A 23754-nucleotide genomic window follows, 5' to 3' on the forward strand; every position below is an offset into this window, starting at 1 on the left:
GCTAAAGAACGCTAATCCGCGAATTCGCTACAATCAACAAGAGCAGTTTTCTAAACAACAAACTAAGCAAGCAACTACTACGAACTGAGATGTTTTCCTCCTTTTATAAGATTTTAAAATCACGCGCTAGAATTTTCCAGTACTTTCTCGAAATCAAAAAGAGATATTTATTTATTAAATGCACATGCTCTTGTATTTTTAATTTTCAGGCATAGCCTTTTCTTAATATTCGTCATGCGCTTCACTGCACGGGGAATAAAACAATTTAATTTATAATTCTACTAACATTAGCTATTTCTATACCAAATCCGTAACAATATGTAATATGTTGTACTTTAAATGCGACATGGTGTATGAACCAAAGTATTATTGTATGGCAATGTACTATCTGCCAAGCCTCTTGTATGGCACTGTATTTCAATCAGCGACTGGTGTTAAGGCCTCTCACCCTTTCCCATACCATCTTGGGATGCTCTGGACAAGGGGAATGCTAATTAATTGTAGATGTGCGGTGCCTGTCACCTCAGAGGCTCCATGCAGCACCGGGCACATTACGATAGGGGTCCTGTCCATTTTTCATTTGAGCCACAGCTGGGCAGTTTGGGTTAGTAAAAATACCAGAACAATAGAAGTGGCATGCCCAGTGCTTAAATTGTGGCGGAGCCCAGCTCCGGTGCTTCTAAATTTTTAAGATAAATTACAATTGTAGCCAGAACACACCGGAGCCTTAAATAAGATGAGCTCCAGTACTACTTTTATAAAACTAAACCACAATTTCAAGGACAAAAATTAGAATTCCTAACGTTTTAGTTTAACAATAAGCAGATCTTGCAATACTCTATTTCCCTAGAAATACGAGCTCATGAGAACATGAGACGTTCAAGTAAAGTCCTCTCACTCACAACTCACATGTGGAAACCTTTCCGTTTAAGAAGGGCAATAAATTTGGGGGAGTTTGTTTAGGAACGCGTACATTTCTCGCCATGCCATCTTATCTAGTGCATTCTTATCGATGCTTACAGCTAGTTACCCTTCCAGGAAAGAAAATTTGTGTTCTTAAATGTGCATTAAGTGACAGCGAGTACAGTAAGGGGAAATACTGAGATAAACTGCTCAAGCGCATCCTACACATCGTCTTCTCAGAGTATCCACTAATGTAACCAAATACGGAGGTGCAAAAAGCGTAACCAGCAACTTCGCATTCATTCTTAACAGATTCAGATTCATTTTACCCCTGACATACATCGCTTGATGGCTATAATTGTTGGCTTTAGTTTTTCCTTATGCAAATTTTGATCGGAGTTCAATCGGTGGTAAGCTAACGTGGTTGCCGCTGATTGGCCGAGTATTATATGTACGCCGGTATTGGCGAATGAGTTATAATGAGTTAGCATAATGCTAGTTTTCTTTCACTCAAATGATTTTAAATGTAAAGGCTACAGTACTAACTTATTTTATTTTAATTTATGGAATAAAGCATGAATTTTATTTAGATTAGTCTTAGCTTTATTTAAGGGAAGCAAAATATGATTTGCATTTATCTCCACTGCCATAAGGGTTATGGGCCCAGAGCCAACAGCTAACCTGTTACCCAGTTCAACTCAGCATTGAATGAATGTAGATGAAGAGGGCCGTTATCCATGAAAAGAAGCTGACCTGTCTTAGAAGTTTGTTCAAGTCGTTGTGCTCACGCTTAATTGAAGATGTCATTACTACCTGAAAGTTTTGAGCTGCTAAACCATGACAACTGGGATCGATGGAAAGTCGATATTAAAATGCTGGTACTGGATAGAAATTGTTGGATCTTCATAGAGGATGAAGAAGAAGAATTAGATAAAAGTACAACAAGACGTGAAAAGCAGGAATTCACACTGAGAGAGAACAGAGCCTCCACTACATTATATTATGGAATTAAAACTGAGTTCAGGCCGCTGATACAAGAATGCTCAAGTGGTAAAGAAGCATGGGAAGTTCTACAGAAGCAATTCGAACTCAAAACAAAAAGAAAGGATAATTCAGTTACTGGATGAATTTTTTAGCATTAGATATACCCCAAATGAAGAAATAGGATTATTCATCGCGAGGATAAAAATGACTGCAAAGTTGGCTGAAGCTGCACACAACTTGCCAGATCTTTTTAAAGGATTTCAGGCAATAAGGAGATTACCCAAGGAATACGCCGGCATTGTACAGTTGATCTAAGGTGGAAGGACGAAGATTTTACGCTGGAAAGAATTGCTGAAGAACTGGTAAGGGAAGAAAGCCGACTTATGGTAAATGCTGATTTAGAAGACAGCAAGGTAAGCGTGTTCAATACTATTAGTTCAAATGCAGGGAAAGATACGCAGGGAAATGGGGAACAAATTCAGAGAAATGGGGAATATGAGAATAGGACCTTGTTTCATTGTCATAAATTTGGACACTTAATCGCTCAATGTGAAGAAAATGTAAGTAAAAATCAGAAATTTAAAATAGACGATAATAATGGACAGTTTAAAGATAAAGAATTAATGTTAGTAGAAAATTATGTAACAACTACAGATAAAGGAGGTAACGCAGGTAAATTTAATTGGGTCGTAGATACTGCAGCTACAACTCATTTCTGTAATAATAGAAATTTAATGACAAATTTTGAAGAAATAGATGATATACGTATGTCTTTAGCTGTAGGAAATTCTGAAAGTAAAGTACAAGGAAAGGGTACCGTCAAATTTGCAGTAAAAGTAGGCAATCGAATAAATTGGATTGAGTTAGATAATGTGTTATATAATCCAAATCTAAAAAGAAATTTACTATCGGGAGCAAGGTTAGAAAAGGCAGGTGTTCATTTTGTGATTTCAAAAGGGAAGATGTGGATATATTTTAATAATTGGGATAGATTATGCTACGCTAAACGATATGACGGACTTTATCACGTAAAACCATTTAGATATGCAACAGATAAAAAGGAAGCTGGTTACGGTACAGAAATTGGAAAGTTAAATAAAGTAGACAATACGATGCTATGGCTTCGGAGATTTAGCCACGTAAATTTTGATTATGTTAAGAATACTAGTAAGAATCAAAGCGTGAAATGGTTACCAGAAATTGAAAAACCAATGGAGAGGTGTGAACCGTGTATTATTGCTAAATCTAGTAGAATAACTTTTAAAACTGTTCCGAAGAGATCAAATAAACCATTGCAGTCGGTTTATTTAGACGTTTGTGGCCCACTCCCAGTTTCATCTAACGGTGGGAGTAAATATTTCCTCACTATTGTGGATGACTATAGTAGATTAGTAACAGTGTATTGTATGAAAAAAAATTAATCATTCTACAACTTTAAGAATTATCATAGGCAAATGGAAAGACTGACGAATAGGAAATTAATAAGTATACGCACCGATAACGGTGAGGAATTCTGCAACAGGCAATTCGAAGGGTACTTAGCCGAAAATGGAATTAGTGTTGAACGCACAAACGCGTACAGCCCAGAAGAGAACAGTGTGTGTGAACATTTTAACCGAACGGCATTAGATGCAGTTAAAGCTATGCTTAATGATGGTAAAATGGGAAAAGAATGGTGGGCAGAAGCTCTTGGCTGTTTCATACATACATGGAACAGAGTATGTCATAAAAGCAACCGAACCCCTTATGAAATGTTTCTAAATAGAAAACCCAACGTTGTTTATTTTAAAATATTTGGTAGTTGGCATGCGAAAACAGATTAGAAATAAATTACAAATGAGGTGCAAAGAAGAAATCATGGTAGGATATGTGAAGGAAACTATGGGTTATAGGATATGGCTACCAGAAGAACGCAGATTAATAGAAACCTGTAATGTGAAGTTCGTTGAAAAATTGAATTTGATGATACTTTGATTTCTGTTCCAGGATGCCATTTGCTTCCTGGAACAGAAATCAGACAAAAACTGGGATCGATGGAAAGTCGATATTAAAATGCTGGTACTGGATAGAAATTGTTGGATCTTCATAGAGGACGAAGAAGAAGAATTAGATAAAAGTACAACAAGACGTGAAAAGCAGGAATTCACATTGAGAGAGAACAGAGCCTTCACTACATTATATTATGGAATTAAAACTGAGTTCAGGTTGCTGATACAAGAATGCTCAAGTGGTAAAGAAGCATGGGAAGTTCTACAGAAGCAATTCGAACTCAAAACAAAAAGCAAGGATAATTCAGTTACTGGATGAATTTTTTAGCATTAGATATACCCCAGACAAAAACTAAGTTTAAAAGACTAGAGGAACCTGAGCTATTAGCAGAATCAGATGAAGAACAGGAAACTTCTAGAGAAGAAATAAAGTTCTCAGATGATAAATTTACCCCGAAAGAAGAATCAGACTTAAACTGGCAAAGAAAAGCAGTTAAAAGGCCAGACGGAAGATGTACAGACATATATTATTATGTAGAGGGAACAGACACCCGTTTTAGATCCTATAATGATATTGAAATGTATTGTGAGGCAAGAAATATTAAATTTGAAAAAGATAAGTTTGATTTTATTGGAAAAAACGAATACTCGGGTTAATTTATTATTTATTAATTTTGTAGAAAAGGAGACTAGCTCCGTGTCTGAAGAGGCAAATTCCGTAGAAATTGTTATATCACAAAATTTTAAAGAAGCACGAAAATCAGTAAATGCCGAAGAATGGGATAAGGCAATGAAAGAAGAAATTGACACAATGAAGAAAAGAAAGGTTTGGGAATTAGTCGAAAAGCCAGAAAATAAAACTATGCTAGGAAACAAATTGTTCTATATGCTAAAAAGAAATGAAAAGAATCAAGTGGTTAGATACAAAGCACGTTCAGTAGCACAGGGATTCAGGCAGAAAAGAGGTGAAGATTTTCATGACGTTTACAGTCCTGTAGTAAATTTTTCAATCATAAGAATATTTTTCACTATACTGGTATGTTTATATATGGATGGACTAATTGTCAGTTAAATGTAAAGAATGCATATTTATATGCAAACCTAAATGAAAAATATATATGACCTAACCAAAGGGATTTATTGAAGAGGAAAATAAAGTGTGTTTATTACACAAGGCCATTTACGGTCTACATCAAAGCGGCCATGAATGGTTTTGTGAATTTGAAAGTACTTTAGAAAATCCACATTTTAAGAAAATACAATGGTGTAATTGTGTTTATAAAAGTTCAGATGTAACTCTCTTGTTATATGTAGATGATATTGTGATTTTTAGTACAGATCAATATGGTATAAAGTAATTTCACAGCTGAGTAAGTTTTTTGATCTTAAAGTATTAGGCAAAACTGAAATGTTACTTAGAATTGAATTCTTAGAGAACGAGAATGAGGTTTTTATATATCAGCAAAAATATATAGAAGAAACTTTTGAAAAATTTAAACATTTTCTGATACCAATAACTTCACTTCCCATAGATAAAGGCATTATTCTTACCAAATTAGATTGTCCATCTACAAGTGCAGAAATTGCGGAAATGCATACATTACCCTTTAGAAATCTGTTGGGATGTTTAGTTCTTGTAGCTAACAGGACAAGGCCTGATATTACATATGCAGTGAATATCTTATCACAGTTTCAGGAGAATCCTGGAATTAGGCATTGGGAAGCATTGTTGAAATTGCTTGGGTATCTCAATAGTACTAAATTATATAAATTAAACTTATCGAAGATTAAACATCTAAATTTATATTGTTATTCAGATGCTGATTATGCAAGTAATAGGAATGACAACTTGTCCATGGGAGGATTTATATTATATTTAGATGAAGTACTGGTAATCTGGAAAACTGTTAAACAAAAAAGTGTAAGTTTATCAACCATGGAAGCGGGGTATATCGCCTTATCTAAAGCAGCGAAGGAATTAATGTGGACAAAAAATGTCTTACAAGATGAAATTTTAAAGTTTAATTCAAGAGAATATAAACTATTTTGTGATAACAAGTCTGCCATTGATTTTTCTAGATCGCCAATAGAAAATCGCCGAACTAAGCAGAGAGACATAAAATATCACTTTATTAGAAGACTAGTAAATGATGGAGTGTTTGACCTTGAATTTATCACCAGTAAATTAAATACTGCGGACTTATTTACAAAAGCGGCGACTGCTGTTAATTTAAGGAAGTTTTGTTTAGATGTTTTCAGTGTTTAAAGACAATAAGTGCTTTCGTATAATAGAATTGAACTATGAACTTCTGTAATTCTGTGTAAGTTTTGTTTTTCTATTTGCATGAGGAAAACAGGGCCGTTTGTTGGCTTTAATTTTTCCTTATGCAAATTTTGATCGGAGGTCAATCGGTGGTAAGCTAACATGGTTGCTGCTGATTGGCCAATGACGTCAAGATCTGCGGGTTGGTCGAGTATTATATGTACGTCGGTATCGGCGAATGTGTGTTTTTATGAGTTAGCATAATGCTAGTTTTCTTTCACTCAAATGATTTTAAATGTAAAGGCTACAGTGTTAGCTTATTTTAATTTACGGAATAAAGCATGAATTTTATTTAGATTAGTCTTAGCTTTAAGGGAAGCAAAATATGCTTTGCATTTATCGCTACTGCCAACACTACATATATATAAAGAAGAATGTTTGTGTATTTGTTTGCAATTAACTCAGCTACTACTATAGCTATCGTCACTAAGCTTTCTACAGTTCTTTTTTGGGTCCTGAGAAAGGTCGACATCCACTGCCTCCCCAAAAATAGCTAAAATCTGAGATATTAATTAATTCTGAAAACTCTAATTTTCGACCTCATTTTTTCGAGTAGGAACAATCTCGCACGTTGGAGATAAAAATCTGCTTTCTTTCGAGAAGTGTTGTCACTGCTTGCTTTCAAATCGTAGAGTTTGTTAAAAAAAAATTTGTAAGTTTTACGATGAAATAAAAATAGCTTTGCTCAACATTAAATACATTTGCTAGCTTTCAAATCGCAGTTTGTTAGTCAAAAATGTGTAAGCGTTACAATATATATATATAAAGAAGAATGTCTGTGTGTGTGTGTGTTTGTTTGTTCGCATTATTGACTTCTAATAAATTATGATAAACTTTTTGTCACATTTAATGGACTGAAATTGAATATAGGTGACATATTGGACGGAACTTGAGCTTTTACGACCTTTTGATTAGAAAGACGAAAATCATTAAAAACTGTGTGCGATTGTTGCCAATATAATGGGAGAGAATTAGTTTATTTTTCTACAGAAATTTATATTATTCTAAATTTACAAGATACATTATTCTAAATTTAACTTAACTGGCATCGGATACTTCCTCTAGTAAGTAAATAAATAAAAATGACTCATTTATAGTTTTGATCTCTGAAAGAACATGTATAATATGTAAAAAATGCTTTTTTCTCGAAAACGTCTTAGAATAGACTGCTGTTAGTAATTAAAAAGATGTAGAAAGGAAGACAAAATCTTCTCAAACCTCTTTGAGTCAAGCAGAATAAAATATTACGGTAGAATTAAAATATTCTCTCAAGAGGCAATATAAGTGGATAGCTATCTTGGTTAATTCTGACTGCTCTGGTTCATTAAGCCTAATTAGCAAATTCTGTGTTAGGTTTTTGACAAGTGAATGTCAAGCTACTAATTTCTTTTAAATAATGGCCTTCCTTTTTCTTTCCAACATTGAGTTGGAGTTAGATATTTTTCTTAATTATTGGTCAAACAGTTGATTCGAAAAAGAAAACTGAACCAGGAGTTTAATTGCCATCTTGGGGCACGTGAGTGAAAAAGCGTTACTACTATTTTTTTTTTTTTTTTTTTTTTAAACTGAGGAGGAAGGGAAGTAAATATAAAAATTTAAAAATCTGGAAGCTTTTAGATTTTGCATTACTCCCAAAAGGGCGTTTTTTAAAGTTTTTGTGTGTTACCATTATTTATTAAATATGTTCTTTATAATATAAACAAATTCCAAATTTGGGTATAAAACAAATTCCAAATTTATTCTTCCAGATCCCCATATAGGAATGGAAGACTACGTTATTCAAAATTGGATGTCTCTAGGTACCGTTGTTTTATCACAATGCCAGAAACATACATACATTTGTGCAGATTCGTCATTATTTAATTTTTTTTAAATATAATACAGGGCTCTAATATTTGGTGGCAACAATTTGAAAAGTGATATGCTGTTTATAGTGAATCAACACAAAAATGCCAAAAACGAAATGAATGGCCCTCCTCGGTAAATTCCCCTTTGGGACAATAAAATGAAATAAAACTGAAAGTGTTCAGATTTTAAAGTCACACAAGAGAGTTTATTAAGATTTTCTACACACTCGCTGAGTTCGCAGCTTATTAGTCTGCTCTTGAACTCACTTACATAATTTGTTTTGTTATACACATTGCTTTCTTCGCTTTTACTCCGTGTAAAATTCAATGGTAAAATGACAAAAGTATTATTTTACATTTAATGCAGCATATCTTTAGAATTTCCAATACAGTAACAAGTATTGTTATGCAGTTTCATATTTTTTTCAGTCTTTAATCAGTTCATCATATTAGTATTCAGTTTTGATAGCAAGATGGCTTACAAAACATTTTTTTAACATTTTGTTATTAACATTGTGTTATATTGCTATGTGCTAACAATATTGTTAATTTTTTCTTATTGTTGTGTATTAACCTTATCTATTAAATATAAGGTTCTTCACACTTCACCACATAAAATTCAATACCAATGACAAAATCACTAAATATTTAAAAACAGCATACTTTTAAATTGGTGATACAATGGAAGAAGACGCCATGCATATTTTTATATTTGCTATACTACTTCTATAAAAACTAGTTATCATGAAAAGTTAGAGTCGAATTTGTTTATTAAAATTGAAAGATAAATAACTTCCACTTTTCTGAATGGCAACAGCTTCGCACGCTGGAGACAAAAATATTTAGTTTCGAAGTTTCGCCATAGGTTCCGTGGTTTCAAATCAATGAGTTCGTTAATGAAAAATTTTAAATTTTAAATTAAAAGTTTTTTAAAATATGAAATAAATAATAAAACAAATTTGAAATTCAAAAATCGGGCGTTCAGGTGCGAATGTTTGCATGCAGGACTACGCTATTCAAAATTTGCAAAAACATATGCTAGTATGCAGCTTTTAAAAATGTGACATTTTTCTGAAGTGTAAGCGGCGTAATTGGGAAGAAAGCAATGCTTAATAACAAAGCTTTAAAAATGGATAACTAGTAGCGAGTGCAAGACTAGATTAATAGACTACAAGCTGAGAGAGAGCACAGAAAACCTTAGCAAATTCATTTAAGCGACCGTAAAAATATTAAACCTTACCGAATTTTAATTTCTTCTAAATATATAAAAAAATTTTACACAAGAAGTGCAATATAAAAATGTAAAAGGCAGGAACACAAGAAAACACAACCACGAAAATTACAAAGCACTTAAAACTTCCTCAGAAGATATGTGTTACGTACGAGCCGCTTGCAAAATTTGAAAGCTTTTAATATTCGCTTTAATAAAGTGAAAACTTGATTGTGTTTGCATAGAACCGCTGAAATGCCATACGTTTCATTTTGAAATAACTATCAAAGAAAAACTGATCGCATTGAAGAAGGATTGGTTTCGAACAACAAACATCATTAACATTTCCCTTTTTCTTACCTAGTAGAAGCAGACTTCAGATAAGTCAATAATTTACCGTAGAAACCAAGAAACTATCATGTTAAGCAATTTTATGCTAAATATTTAAAATATTACATCAATACCTCAAGCGCAGCCATCGCGGTAATAAAAATTGAGCCATTGTGCAAATAAAATCTGTGATTCTGTTTCTGAAAACTTGTGTATATTTGTAAAATCAAAAACAATAACAATACAAAAAATAATAAGGCAAGAACCTAGTAAACCATTTTTCATATTCTAATTATTAAGTTATTTATGTGCCATAATTTTTATTACATTTATGTGGTATGCTGTATATTATAGAGAAGAATATAAGGGGTTTGCAGAAGAAAACCATACTTTTAAAAGCAGTTGTACAAGTAACAAGTAAAAGGTCATTCTTTCATGGTCAAGACAACAACAATAAGTAAAAGCTGGAAAGCCTTTTAATATTAAAACATATTTTTATTTTTACTTATTACGTGCTCCGCCTTTAGGCATTACACGGAAATGAAGGAATGCCCTGTGGAGGTCATTTTAAGGGAAACTGGCTCGTATCTGCCTTATGCATGGGGAAAACCACGAAAACGACCGGGCAGCTAGCCCGTTTGCTGGGAATCAAACTCCGAAATGAATTACCAGAGTTCAGTGGCTTTTACTGCTCGGCTGCTGGTGGGCCTCTGAACATACTAAGAAGGGTTTTTATGAATTTCAAGAAGAGTTATTCTAGTCTTTTTTTATTCAAGAGAAAATTACTCAACTTCTTTCTATGAATATTTCATGAATCACTCGAATATTTAACTTTTTTAATCAATAACTGGATCTAAATTTTAAAAGTTTAAATAAAACACATCTCCCTATTCGAATGAAACTAAGAAATATTTATCATAGTTTAAATTCTCTCGAAAATTAATAAAGTCTTAAATTTCACTGAGTGGTTAATCTAATATAAATGTACTATGACAAAACAATTAATCTACTAAACAAATTAATGTATCATTTAGGAAACGCCTTTTTCATGAAATAAGCTTTTATTTGACTTAAATTTATTTTTAAATCTAATGAGAATATCTTATTTAATTTAAAAAAGGCTCAATAAATATTATTTCTATTTTCAAAGCTGTACCAATACTCCTTTTGACTATTTAATTCCTGATCTTATTTTTAAAAATTATTTGCTATTACAAATGAATTTCTTATGACGTATTTTTCTTTTTAAATATTTCAAATGAAATTTTATACATTATGTGAAAAAGCATTTTTTTTTTTTTTTTTTTTTAATCAATGGATTTCTTCAAAAGCCCATAAATTGCATTTAAATGTGCTCGTGAAACTCTTGTATACTGTAAAATTTATTTTGGTTAGCTTTAATTATCTCATTCATTAATTAAAGGGAAATACATATTATTAATCTACTTGGTTCTATACATTTACAAATGTACACAGTTGTATATTAAGAATTTAATTTCTTAATAATAGGAAAAGTGTTAAAAATTAATATTTAATAATAATGGCACCTGGTGTCAAAACCTGAAGTATTCCTACAGAAAAAATTTCAGTCAAATGTAAATTGCTTTTCATTTGCTATATGAGATTTTTACATAGTAAATAATAAATTGCAATTTATTAAACAGAATGATTTAATGATTTGTAATTATGATTACAAATAATAATCATGCAATTATGATTAAAAATCATTAAATAATCCATAATTAAATGGAAATCATTAAATCATACATAATTAAATGGATTAATAAAATATGTAATTTAATGATTATTTAATAATAAAATGTAATTTATATTAAAGAGCATTATTTCATAAACAGGATTTTGACTTAAATGTTCACAAACTTCCCTTAGAAAAGGCTTTACTTATAAAATTACCCAGAAAAGCTACCTTATCTGAGAAGATTTTCAATAAATGTCTATCGATTTTGAGGGCGATCAGGCACAGTCCCTCATCTTCAGGAGTAAAACATTTTTGCGAACATCTCGCTATCTTAAAAATAGCTCTATAAGTCTAAACTGCGTCCTTCAAATTAATCATGCGATCTTACATAACACTTAATGTAGATGCCTCTTGCGAAATCAAAAAGATTGTAAATCAATAGCAATAATAATAAATAATTGTAAATCGAAACTTTTTCTAATTCAAACTGAAACTTTTGACTCCCTTCCTTCTTCCTCTGAATCTTTCTAGCTTTCATCCTAGCAAGACGCTGCTGCAATCATCTAGACTCGCTTTTATTGCCATTGTATCATGTATTGATTAGTGCTCCCTGCTGATGAAAAGTCAATATGGCTGCTCTCTGTGTTATTTTCCCAACATCAGTAGGATCAACAAGATTAATATTATCTCCTGCTTTCCAAAGTATGAAAAATGAGCTCTTGAATAATTTGACCAAGGACTCTTTTTATTGCTAGATTTTACTCAGATAAATACTACAAATGGAAGGATGAATTGATTAAAATTCAGGAAATTTAGTGGTACGGAGGATGCAGAAATCAGTACTCCCAATAATCATAACTCATTATAGCAGCTGAAAGGAAACTGAATGTTACCTGCTATTGTTTTTGTGAGTCAGACAAACTTCGGATGGCAGTCATGGGTACAAAAGTCCACCTGTGGTTTCAAGGTCTATGCTAGAGTGTTGCACTGGCATGTAAATATTGTCATTTCAGTCTCTCTCCAACTGTTAATTGGTGAGAAATCTTGAACATGCATTGTGCAAAGCAGGAGTTGAACATCCTGTGTATAAAGAATATGTAGGGCAATGTGAGGAACATTGGTTTGCCCATTGTTCTATTGAAAGGAGAGGGGACAGAAGCCCTGGATATATTCATAGCCATGGGCATTAAAACCTCAGTAATATGATAGTGACTGGTAAGAGTACCAGATATGCACACTACAGGTAAACAGGATGTGCATCCAGTGCACCTCATACTGTTGCTGGGCCAGCATAATGATGAAAAATGCAAGCTTCGAATATGCATTCTCCACACATGGATATGACTATCACAACATTCTAAAAGAAACGTGGGACTTATTCGAAAAGGTGACATCACACTTTTCATGAACCTGTGTTTGGCGCTGAACACACCATCAAAGGCATTGATTCCTGTGTCAGAGTGTGAAAGAAAGCTGAAGTAATGCTCACTTTACAAATAATCTACAATGCTTCAGATGCCATTGAGCCATACTTGATGTTAAGCGATATATCCAGTTTCCTATAAAAAATTCCTAACAGTCATGTGGGCAAGATATCTGTCATTTGGGGCAATAGTGAGAGAAGACCAATGAGATTCTCAGGCCAATCTCTGTGGTTCTCCTGGAGTTATTAACTGCAAAGGCTAGCAAAAATCATTAGACCAAAATGATTAGCAGTTGGGATACACAGTAATTCACAATACTGAGTCCCCTTGCAACTGAATTCTGAGACATGTTAGTATGAATTGCTTCTTGTCTTATGAGACATTACATGACCCCCAACCTTCAAAATAACAAGTAAACATAATGTATGGATGAAAAACTGGCATTTTAGTCTGCCTTTTTAAATTACTTTGTAGTGTTATTTACTCTTTCATATAATGTACACATGCTGTGGAATACTGAACATTTGCATATCCCAGCATGTTCTACTTTTTATGCAAATTTCAGATTTGATGTATGATTCTGTCATGGTGTAATGATTCAAATGGCCAACAGCTACAAATAACAGTTCATTACATATAAATTTTACAACCTTGGTAAGCATTTCCAGATAAAAAATCTTCATCTGAAGAAAATACAAATTGCTGTTCCTCGAGCAGTGTTTTTTTCAGTGCCTTTTGATATTAGACAATGATCAAACTATTGAATACACTGAAAACAATACATTCAATACAAAAGCTCTGAAAAGGACTCAGTAGTGAATGGCATTAATTGATTGCAAAAGATGCTTCCTGACCCAGTTAAAGCAACACCTCTAACAGTTTAGAAACTCAACAAATTAAAAACAGCTTAGGAAATTATTTAGGACATTACTACTTAAATAATTATTTAACTCATAATTATTAATTTAATGCAATTCTAATTCTAGAAAAGACTGGTCCAAATTCTAGAACCAAGTGCTTTTGTTAGATCAAATTGAGTCGATTTTATGTCAATTTTCGGCAATGACTCCCCAAGTCTCTGGGCTCATTCCAATGAAGGCCAGGAAAACACTAAAATTATCATAAAAGGCACAAGGATTTTTATGTGCTGTAAGTTTTAGAAATTATATTAAGAAGTGGAATATTCCACAGATATACTTTACACTTATTGTTTTGGGCAGTATGCTAATATCCCATGTTACGATTGCCCTGTTTGTTAGTGATAAAGAATGAAAAAAAAAAAAAAAATTGTGCTAAGTTTAAAGCTTATTTTAAAATAAGTTTCATTTCTCAGCTTGATGTGTAATTAATTTAGTCACCGTTATGGATTTAAGCACCCAGCAAGTATCTGACCTTTGGAGGGTAAGAAAAAGTTTATTTTGAATGTAGTAGTTGATTAAAATTAGCAAAATTGATTCATAGCTGTAATCAGAAAGAAAATAAATATTGGAAATCAAAGGAAAAAACTTGTTTTCCTATTTGGGTAAGAAAATGTTCAACACATTGCAGAAAAATATGTGTAGCTACTAAACATATTTTCCTGATAAATGAGCAAGAGCAAAAAATTACTTCTTTGTGTTTATTATGAATGTGCGAAATGTGAAAAAATGAACACGTGAAAAAAAATGTGTGTAGCTACTAAACATATTTTCCTGATAAATGAGGAAGAGCAAAAAATTACTTCTTTGTGTTTATTACTATGTGATTTTATGAATTAAGAAATGTGAAATATTATTAAATTACTTCAAACACTACTTTCTACCCTAAATCTGGTTTACTAATTTTAAAGATAATATTTATTACTTTTCAATCCTCTTCAGCTCCAATATGTGTCTCCTACTAACAAGAAATTAGCCACCCCTTTTTACTGCATTGTCTTCTTCATATAAATGCAATTTTATATACTAATTCCAGCTATTACATTATAAAGAATTTAGTCTACGGAAAAGTCACTTCATGTTCTCATTATGCTGCCAGAGTATAACTTTGAAATTTTAAATGAAAAAACTGAGAATGCAAATGTCCTTTTAAAACAAATGCTAACAAAATGCAAAAAAGAAAACTCTATTATAATACAGAAATAAAAAAACTGCAAGTAACTTCTTTTCTTGATATTTTCTGTCACATTGCAAATATTAAGTAAATCTTTCATTTTCTAAAGTATTAATCCTAGAAATGATTTCCAGTTACAGAAGTTTTTAAAATAAGATAGAGAAAGTTATTGAAATAAATTCAATTATGTATATCAAAGAAGTCTATAAATATAAAATCAAATATTGTATATGGTATCGGTAGCACAAAAATTCCAAGTAAAATATTCATTATGCCTAATCATGTATATATGCATGTATGTAGGTGGGTACCTATATATTTATTTAAACACATAAATATGGCTGACAAATTCACAAAAATATTCAAGAATGAATTTTCTGACTTAGATACCATTTCAATGCTTAAATTTTCAAACAAATTTAGGGAGCATTTAAAAGACAAAAATGCTTGTTCGGCAATTAATGGTTCTATATTATAAAATGGTATCATATGTTATGAAATTTGTAGCTTGCCCACTGAATTCTTACATCACATAGAATTCAATAGTAGATTCACATTTAGAATTCTCAATAGTGTGTTAAATGTTGCCATAAATTTTCCTACTTTCTATTGTCATTTCTGAATTCATCATATCAATGCATAGCTTTCTTAACAAAATGACCTGCACAACTATGTTTGTCTTTTTAACTTTATTATTAAGCATCCCTTTCTTTGCACTTACCCCACACAAAATTCAATAACAAAATCACAAAATTTTTAAAAACAGCATATCATTAGGATTCCTGATATAGTATTAAGTGTTGCCAAAATATTTTTTTTAATTCCCTATATCATTTCTTTCAAAATAATACATAACAATAACATTTAGAGGCAGTATCATTTTATTTGAAAAGTAATGTGAACATAAAAGTGGTGCGGAGAAGAATGAGAAGCGAGCACATCTGGTGATAGTAAAAAATTAAAAATAGAAACATCTACATAAACCTACCATCCCAGAGTTCAGTTTTTACTATAAAAATAACCATTTCTCTCATAAAATGAGTCAATGGTTAATAATTTAACTTAAATGGGCAACACAATACCTAACAGAACTTAAAAATACACTCAATTTTCTCACCTCAGAGTATGGCCCAAACCACCAGTTTGTAGGATCAAGTTCCTTGCTCTCAAATCATCCAATAACTCAAATGCATTGATTTCAGAACCATCAATAGAAATGTCATCATCTAATGCAGGCATCTTCAAAGAAACCTGATGGTTGCCACCAACGACTTCCAGTTGATGCCATTCTCAGGAAGAACTATAGGATAAACATGAGCATGAGAATAATTCAGTTCATGTAGTAGATGCCATTGTATGCCTGAGAAATGAGCAAAATAATTGAAAATTTTAAAAAATTAATAAAAAGTGATATAACTAAATATTACTGAAATAGTGAAACCATTTTAATGCATTAAAATATTTTTTGTGCGTATGTGTGTACTTATAAATATTTATGGGGCAAGAAAATAAAAATTCAGCACTAGAAATTGATGGATGATTGTCAATCAAATGGTAACTTTAATGTACATTTTAAATTGCAACAATGTATTGTTCAGTTAATGAAGCAAAGAGAACTTGAATGATTCTTCTTTTTAGTGGCAACCAAATTGCTGATAAAAAATCTGAAATTTTAACAACTGTTTCTATGCAGTGGTTTTATTGTTATATATAAATACCAGCATTTAGTTACTTTCTTCAAGTGTCTTCTCATAACAATGAAGCAGGAAATGAAATAAGAACTGGATAATAACAAAAGCCTTCATATGCAGAAAAGGTTTCATTCACCTTTTTTGTATATTATATGAACAATGAAGTGCATATGCATATCTACACAATGCTATTCATCCCTAAGGATAAATATCATTATGCAGATATTCTGGTACTGCTGCCTCATTTTTGAACATGTGAAGATATTCCCATAGAATATGCACAAGTGTAAGTTTAGCATCTTGAAGCAATTGCTAAAAATCCTGATCATTTAAGAAGCAATCTTGAATGATCATGATCTTTGTAGTCTCAGCCATAATCATGTGTAGCCAATAACACTAAACCTTAGTTCAGGTGATCACCTAACTACATGAGCAATCCAGACAGGGCGCCTCATTTAGTTGACTCTTTACACCTGATTAGATAAATTGTGACTACTTATTTCTTTGTACAGACTTCAGAAGCCAAAGAACTGTGATAGTACCACATCCAACAGCATGCCACTGTATCAGCATCTGCCTTCTACGAGTTGTAGAACACAATGACTGGTTCATTGATGAATGGAAGCAAGTGGCATGCAGGTATGAGTCTTGATTCCAAATGCATTAAGCTGACTTTAAGGTTAGAAATACGGTACTATCCTTATAAAGCCAAACTTCCAATGTGCCAGTCTGAAAATGGACAAGGTCATGATGATTGTGATGATTCAGTGATGGTTCGAGACAGCTTCCTTGACAATGTTTGGGATCTTTGCTATTTGAACCAACAAGTATGTGAAACTGCTCAAAAGTCACATTTCTTATCACTTTTCTGCTATCTGGATGAAAATAGAGTGCTCCAAAAAGACAATTTCTCTTCTGAGGAGCATTTTACAGAATTCTCTTTTCTGAAATGGCCACCAAGAACCCAAACTTATTAAATGATTTGGTATATCTTGAAGGAAGAGGTGTGATCCAATCATCCAACATCACAGTGTTCTTAATTTATTCATGGGAAATCCTAGATGTTTGGCACGGCTTACCCCTGAAACATTTCTGCTGACTTTTTGAAAGTAAGCCTCAGCATGTGATAGACATTGTCAGGGTTAACAGAGAAATAACTTATTACTAATCAAGTATCCATAATACAGTGACACTTCAGCAGACATGTTATGATTACGTGAATACTATGTATAATATTTTAATAATTATAAATGCATTACTTAATAATTTCTTTAAAGTAAAGGAAGAATGGCATTATGTAAAAATAATGGAATAACTCAAAAACATTTTCAAGCATTTAAATAATATCTCATGTAATATTCAATTTGATAAAACATATTTACCTCCATTTGTAAAAAATTGTAAGTATGCACTGTGGTTCCTAGAAGTTGCACCAATGCATGCCAGATTGTCTCCATATCTTCCAATTCGTACAATAAATCTAATGAATCAAAAAAAAAAAAAAAAAAGTTTTCCTCTTCTCCAAGTTATCCATATGAACAACTTTACCTGAATGTCTGCTTTTCTCAGTTTTTTGCTCATTTGGTCAAAAACTGTTAAATTTGGCATATTAATGGACAGTAATTCTTTCTTTGATAGAACAGTCAAAAATCTCTAAAATACAATTCATATGAATTTGATCATGTTTAGAATAAATTTTAGTTTATAATTAAAATTAAAGAAATACGTCTTAAGTTTGGCTATAGTATTTCAAGCAAGAAATTATCCAACAATGATGAGATACATTTATATGAATTTGAGATAGATTAACTGTATCACTTGTCAAATTGTTGCCACCAAATATTAGCATCCTGTATAATAAAGAAGGATCTACATGAATTTATGCATGTTTCTTGCATTGTGAAAAAACAACCGTAGAGCAACCAAATACTAAATAATGCAGTCCTCCACCCAAACATGTGCATCTGGAAGTCCAAAATTTGAATTTGTTTTATTATCTATTTCATGTTTTACAAAAATTTAATATATTTTTGGTTAACAGACTCAATGATTTCAAACCAAGCAGTGGCAACACCGTACGAGTTTGGTGTTTGGCTGCTTTTAAATATCTTGCGATTTTGCTGTCAAATTGAATTTAATGTGGTAAAACTGAATACTGATATACAGCTGATATAATAAACTGAGAAAAGACTGAAAAAAATTGAAAAATTGCAGAATGTATTCCTAATATATGTCTTTTATACTGTCTCAACAGTTAAAGCCCATTCTAAAAACAATTTGCTCAAAGTCCAGAAATGAATTTTCTGGTCTTTTATTAATACTTCAAAAATTTAATGTATTTTATGCATTTTGAAATTATAATATGCATTAATATACTATGAAAAACGAAGTTGATGATACATATAAACAAGCATCATAGCATGATATTTGAATTATACATTTAACTTAGTTATATATTTAATTATACAAATTAAACTACTGCTTATTATAAAGAAAACTATACAGTCAAAAGTCTTTAATCCGGACTCGTCGGGACTTCGGCGATTCCGGATTATAGATCATCAGTTTAAATCTGGTAAGATGGCATGCAGAAATTATAAAATTAAAAATATGAAACCGTAATTTATAAAATAATGAGCAATTATGATCTAAAGGGTATGAAAATTTACCAAAAAAGAAGCCTAATATTTATTTGTTTACTTTATTAAACATTTCTTTCAACGCGTGGATGCGTAAAGCATACCTTACGCATAGCCGAAATTAGAAAATTGCAACCAGAAAACTATTTGATTTGTATTCATGGTATTTATAATGACGAGGAATTTGATTTAAATCATATCAAAGACGGAGTACATCGAAATTAAATACTACATTTAGTAAGGAATTATAAGCCGAATAAAATAAAAACATCTGCTCTGAAGATAACGATAGTGTTGACAAATAAACTTCCAGTTCATTGCGCGCCGGCCGCGATGTCTCCCCCCCCCCGCGCACAGCAGCGTGAAATTGATAAACAGATTTCGGAACGGTTAGATAAACAAAGAATGTGCCTTTATCCATTTTTTGTAGCAATTCGTTTTTTGTTTGATGGACATCGAAACATACTTTCGTTTTCTAGATCCTTTGGGAGCTCCAGCATCGGAAATTCTATTTGACATAATCAAAAGTTCAAGCTTACTTTTAGAAAATTGCTCTTACAGTCTTCAAAAAATAATAAGCCGGATCCAATTCGAAGATTAAGGAACAACGCAATCATCAACATTAACTGAAATAGATAATTAGATAATTTTAGCTTATAGCGTCCGTTATACATTAAACGCGAACGCGAAAACGTATTCTGCACTTGCGCAGACGCATATGCGCAGTCGTAAATGTCTTGGGCACACGAGTAAAACGCCTATGCGCATGCGTCAATGCGGCGCATGCGCAGAAAGATTTTAGCTTTGAGGTCCGGATTATGGGTGTCCGAATTAACGACTTTTGACTGTATTTAAGGAGGCAAAGAGTTGCATGTGGCTGTTCAGTTTACTGGAGGAAATTTTGATGAATTATAAAATTTCTGACCACACCCCAAATTATGACAAAAACTTAACAGTGCTTTGTATTTTCAGTTTGTTTGTTTAATGGTTTTTATGGGGAAGCACAATATTCTTAAAGTGAAGATGCCTTAATGGAAGACCTTTTAAGGGAAACTGTCTCCCACTCACATTACACAAGGAGAAAAGTAAGAAAATGCCCATGTAGCTAGTTAATTTGGGAGCATCGCATTTTCTGAACTGACGAAAATTTTAACAAACTGAAATGAAATTTCAGAAACATTTCCCTTGCAAAATGCATAAAAGAAAAATTAATCTTATCCCTTAGACACATTTTTTAGTAACTTTGCTACTCAGTCATTTGAGCAGCTTTCTCATTTTATTGGAATGTTTGTATAATTAATCAAACATTTTATTTTGTGTTATATTCATATTTTACATATTTTTCATTTAAAATTTCATATATTTTTCGCTTTTCCCATGAAAAATGAGTTCAAATCAAAATTCCAAATTGTCTCACATGTTGAACTCACAATATGATCTCACAAGCTTTTGAGATTATGTTTTAATACTATTTATAATGTCTTTAAAGCTTTAACTATTCTAATTAATGCTGATTGCAATTTATGTATCTAACACAGAAATATCAAATATGAGATTAAACTACAAAGTCAGAATGTAGCCATTTGCCATGTATGTTATGCTTGCTGTTTCATTTCATTTTAAAATAATAATTTAGAGGTATATGCATCAGTGAAATTTTTTTTTATAATTTATCCTATGAAATTTAATTTAATTAAATAACTGCAAATTAAAATGAAAGTACTGTCTTCCAGGAATAGAATTTGAATTTACTGTTGTCTAATCATTTTTTAAAATAGTATGTTGAAGACAGAAATCTCAAGCTAGCTGAATAAACTAATTACTTTTAAAACTTATTAAGGAAGAGAGTTATTTATAAATCCATGCATTTTAGCTTTCTTTAAGTTAATTTGTCTAGATTCTTTTTAAATCAAAATTATATAGAATAACATGTTTAATTTTTCCTCTTCAAGTAAGAACGCGAGTAAAATGCAAATAGAAGAAAACACAAATAGCCTGCTCTGTAGAGGCTAAAAGTTACCGCTGTTAATTAATATGCAAAATTTGACAAATAGTTGCCAAATATAAGCCAGTTGAAGACATGCAACTTAAGCAAAAGTTAACACTCAAGTAAGACAGGTAGAGATGCAAGATATTTCCTCAATGGAAAGGTATTATTTACTTGCAACCTGCCTCATTTCCCTTTCTGTGTGTGGGGGGAGGGGGAGAAATTTCTGCTCTGAGTATACTAATTTCCCTTTCGGCTAATCTTCCACTGACTGAAAAGACACCAAATCATTCAAAATATCTCACCAATGTTCAGAAAAAATATGTTTTCTGTAATATGCAGAAACCGGTTTATTTGATTATGACAAAGCATGTCTATGTGCATATATCCCAAAACTAAAGAAACAATTAGAAATAAAATTAATCAGTCCATTTTATAAAAAGAGCCATAAAGAAAAAGGTGTTACTTAGTCTTCGGTGTCTGAAAGAGTATTGCTTGGCAGCATTGTTTTATGCCAAGCAGAGTTTGGCTTTAGTGTAACCCTAAAGTTATTTCGTTTTTGCCTTATTAGTATGTATGATTTTTGACTTGATGTGGGAGCATATGGTTGTTCGCTTTTAACTAAGTTACATAGGTAACTATAAGCACATGCGTGTGCTAGTATTCAATAATGTTGTTTTTGTTAAAATAAATTTGTTATTGTTAATATTACAGTCCACTTACTGAAGTTAAGTTTCATTAAATAAGTTGGAGCTATCTTCAGCAGGAACAGCATCTCATAAATCTAAATCAACTGCCACCAGAATTCTTGGGTCTGGACCACAGAAAACAACAGCAGTATCTTCCACAAGAACAGAACACAGGTATGCTATTCTTCCACCTACTACATAATTGCAATATGTTGGATCAAGACTTGCTTCATGGAAACTTTCTTTTAGAAATGTCTAAAATAAAAGAAATAATAATAATAAATATTTCCACCTTAAATATACAATGAAAGACACAGTATTAATAAACATTAATTCCCTTTTGTATACTAAATTTTTTGATGAAGCAAGTTCTAATCAGATTCAGCAAAGCCACACAAATATTTCCACAAAAATAATTATTATGTTATTATTATTTGCGGGTAAACAGCCTCAAATATTTAAATAAAGCATACAACTAAGAGGTCCATGATGAGTAAACCAGGTGTAATTATGAGTGTATGAGGGTAAATTTACGTATAATAATTTTTATCAGTTTTTATTTATTTACGGCGTCATCAATTACGATTTTAAAATAACTGTGTTTGTCTTATTGAATAAAATTCAGGTACACAAATAAATGATTACGACAATGCATGCAAGGATTATCCAGTCCTCGAGGCTTCCTTTTATTTAGCACTTTTATTTAGCACTATTTATTTAGCTTAAATTAAACTCATTCATGTTTGCAACATACAGAGAGAAGTACATGAGGAAAGCAATGAAAATATTCACACAGATAATATTTGAACTGAAATAGAATGAACTGCCAATGTACAATTACTTTATCCACTTGATTTATGACACATAAATAAATTTGTGTTAACAGTTGAATATTCATCCAGAAAGTTGTATTTGTCAGCAATTTTCAAATGTATTTTATTTTTATTGCACGCAAACATTTGGTCATGAACCTCAGTAGTAATTTCTGCTTAATTAATTTATTGCGCTCATACATGTACTGAATTACAAAAGCCCTAATATAATATATTTAAAAGAAACAGTAGACTACATATATAGTTGCTAATTTGTGATGCAATGAAACTTGTTAATAAATGATACCTAAATAAATTTAAAATAAAAAAAAATTCTCATTGATGATGACTAGAAGATTCAGTCAATTTAACAGTACAATTTTGTTCCTACAATCATAATTCTAGACATGGCAAAAGAAAAACTCTGGCACTTAGGAATTTTTATGATGAATGGCTTTCAAAATAGCTTTGTTTATTTATTTAGATTTATTTGCCAATGTATGCAGTAAAAGACTATACATAGGTGAATGAATCTAATAAGGATGCATTTTCTTATATTTAGTAACAAACAAAATACACAAGTTTGTTTTCAATACCTGACAAAATGTAGGCAAAAGCTATTCCATAGTGATTTAAAAAATTGACTGGACAGCTATAGCTACGAAGCATGGACAGTATAGCAACATTTAAAAAAGTTTTCTGAAGTCAATTAACTTCTGTCCCTTTAAAAGTAATCCTCTTCTACATTCATATGTCATTCTAGCATTAGAATCATGCCTGGAATGCCTATGCCAAAAATTATTTAGCCAAAAATTTCATGCTACACAAGAACGTAAATTTAACCAGTTATGATTTAGAAATTTACACTTCTCCTTTTCATTTCCCTATCAGAATGCAAATTAGTTCGAGAAAACTTGAGGATTACAGATTTTAAGACAAAGCCTGTTTCTGCTTCTCGAGGCCACATTTACTAGATTTCACTATCTCAGTAATTTATTATTATATCTATCTCACTATCTCAGATAAGATCACAATCCAAAGTCTCTGGCTTTGGATTGTGACTGCTGACATTTAAATTGTTATGCTGGTGAGAAGTTTGAGCCAACTTCCCATTAAATGAATTGTGCAATATATGAT

General features: G+C 31.8%; 1 long non-coding RNA gene across 5 annotated transcripts in view; it reads right to left on the reverse strand.

Moving 5' to 3' along the window:
• Nucleotides 1-23754, reverse strand: part of LOC146997014 (uncharacterized) — a 45286-nt gene that overhangs the window by 11956 nt on the left and 9576 nt on the right. For 2 of the 5 annotated variants that reach the window (XR_015041069.1, XR_015041070.1), the window contains exons 2-4: nt 21840-22060; nt 17873-17970; nt 15917-16099 (exon numbers count right to left, since the gene is read on the reverse strand). This is a non-coding gene — a long non-coding RNA (uncharacterized LOC146997014). Of the gene's footprint in view, nt 1-5479; nt 5579-15916; nt 16160-17872; nt 17971-21839; nt 22061-23754 lie in introns of all 5 variants that reach the window. The other 3 variants (XR_015041071.1, XR_015041073.1, XR_015041072.1) reach the window with 3 other exon arrangements.

This window comes from Stegodyphus dumicola, chromosome 5 (genome assembly GCF_044657685.1).
Source record: "Stegodyphus dumicola isolate Sdum_Otavi_A_Nest chromosome 5, ASM4465768v1".
NCBI classification, from domain to species: domain Eukaryota; kingdom Metazoa; phylum Arthropoda; class Arachnida; order Araneae; family Eresidae; genus Stegodyphus; species Stegodyphus dumicola.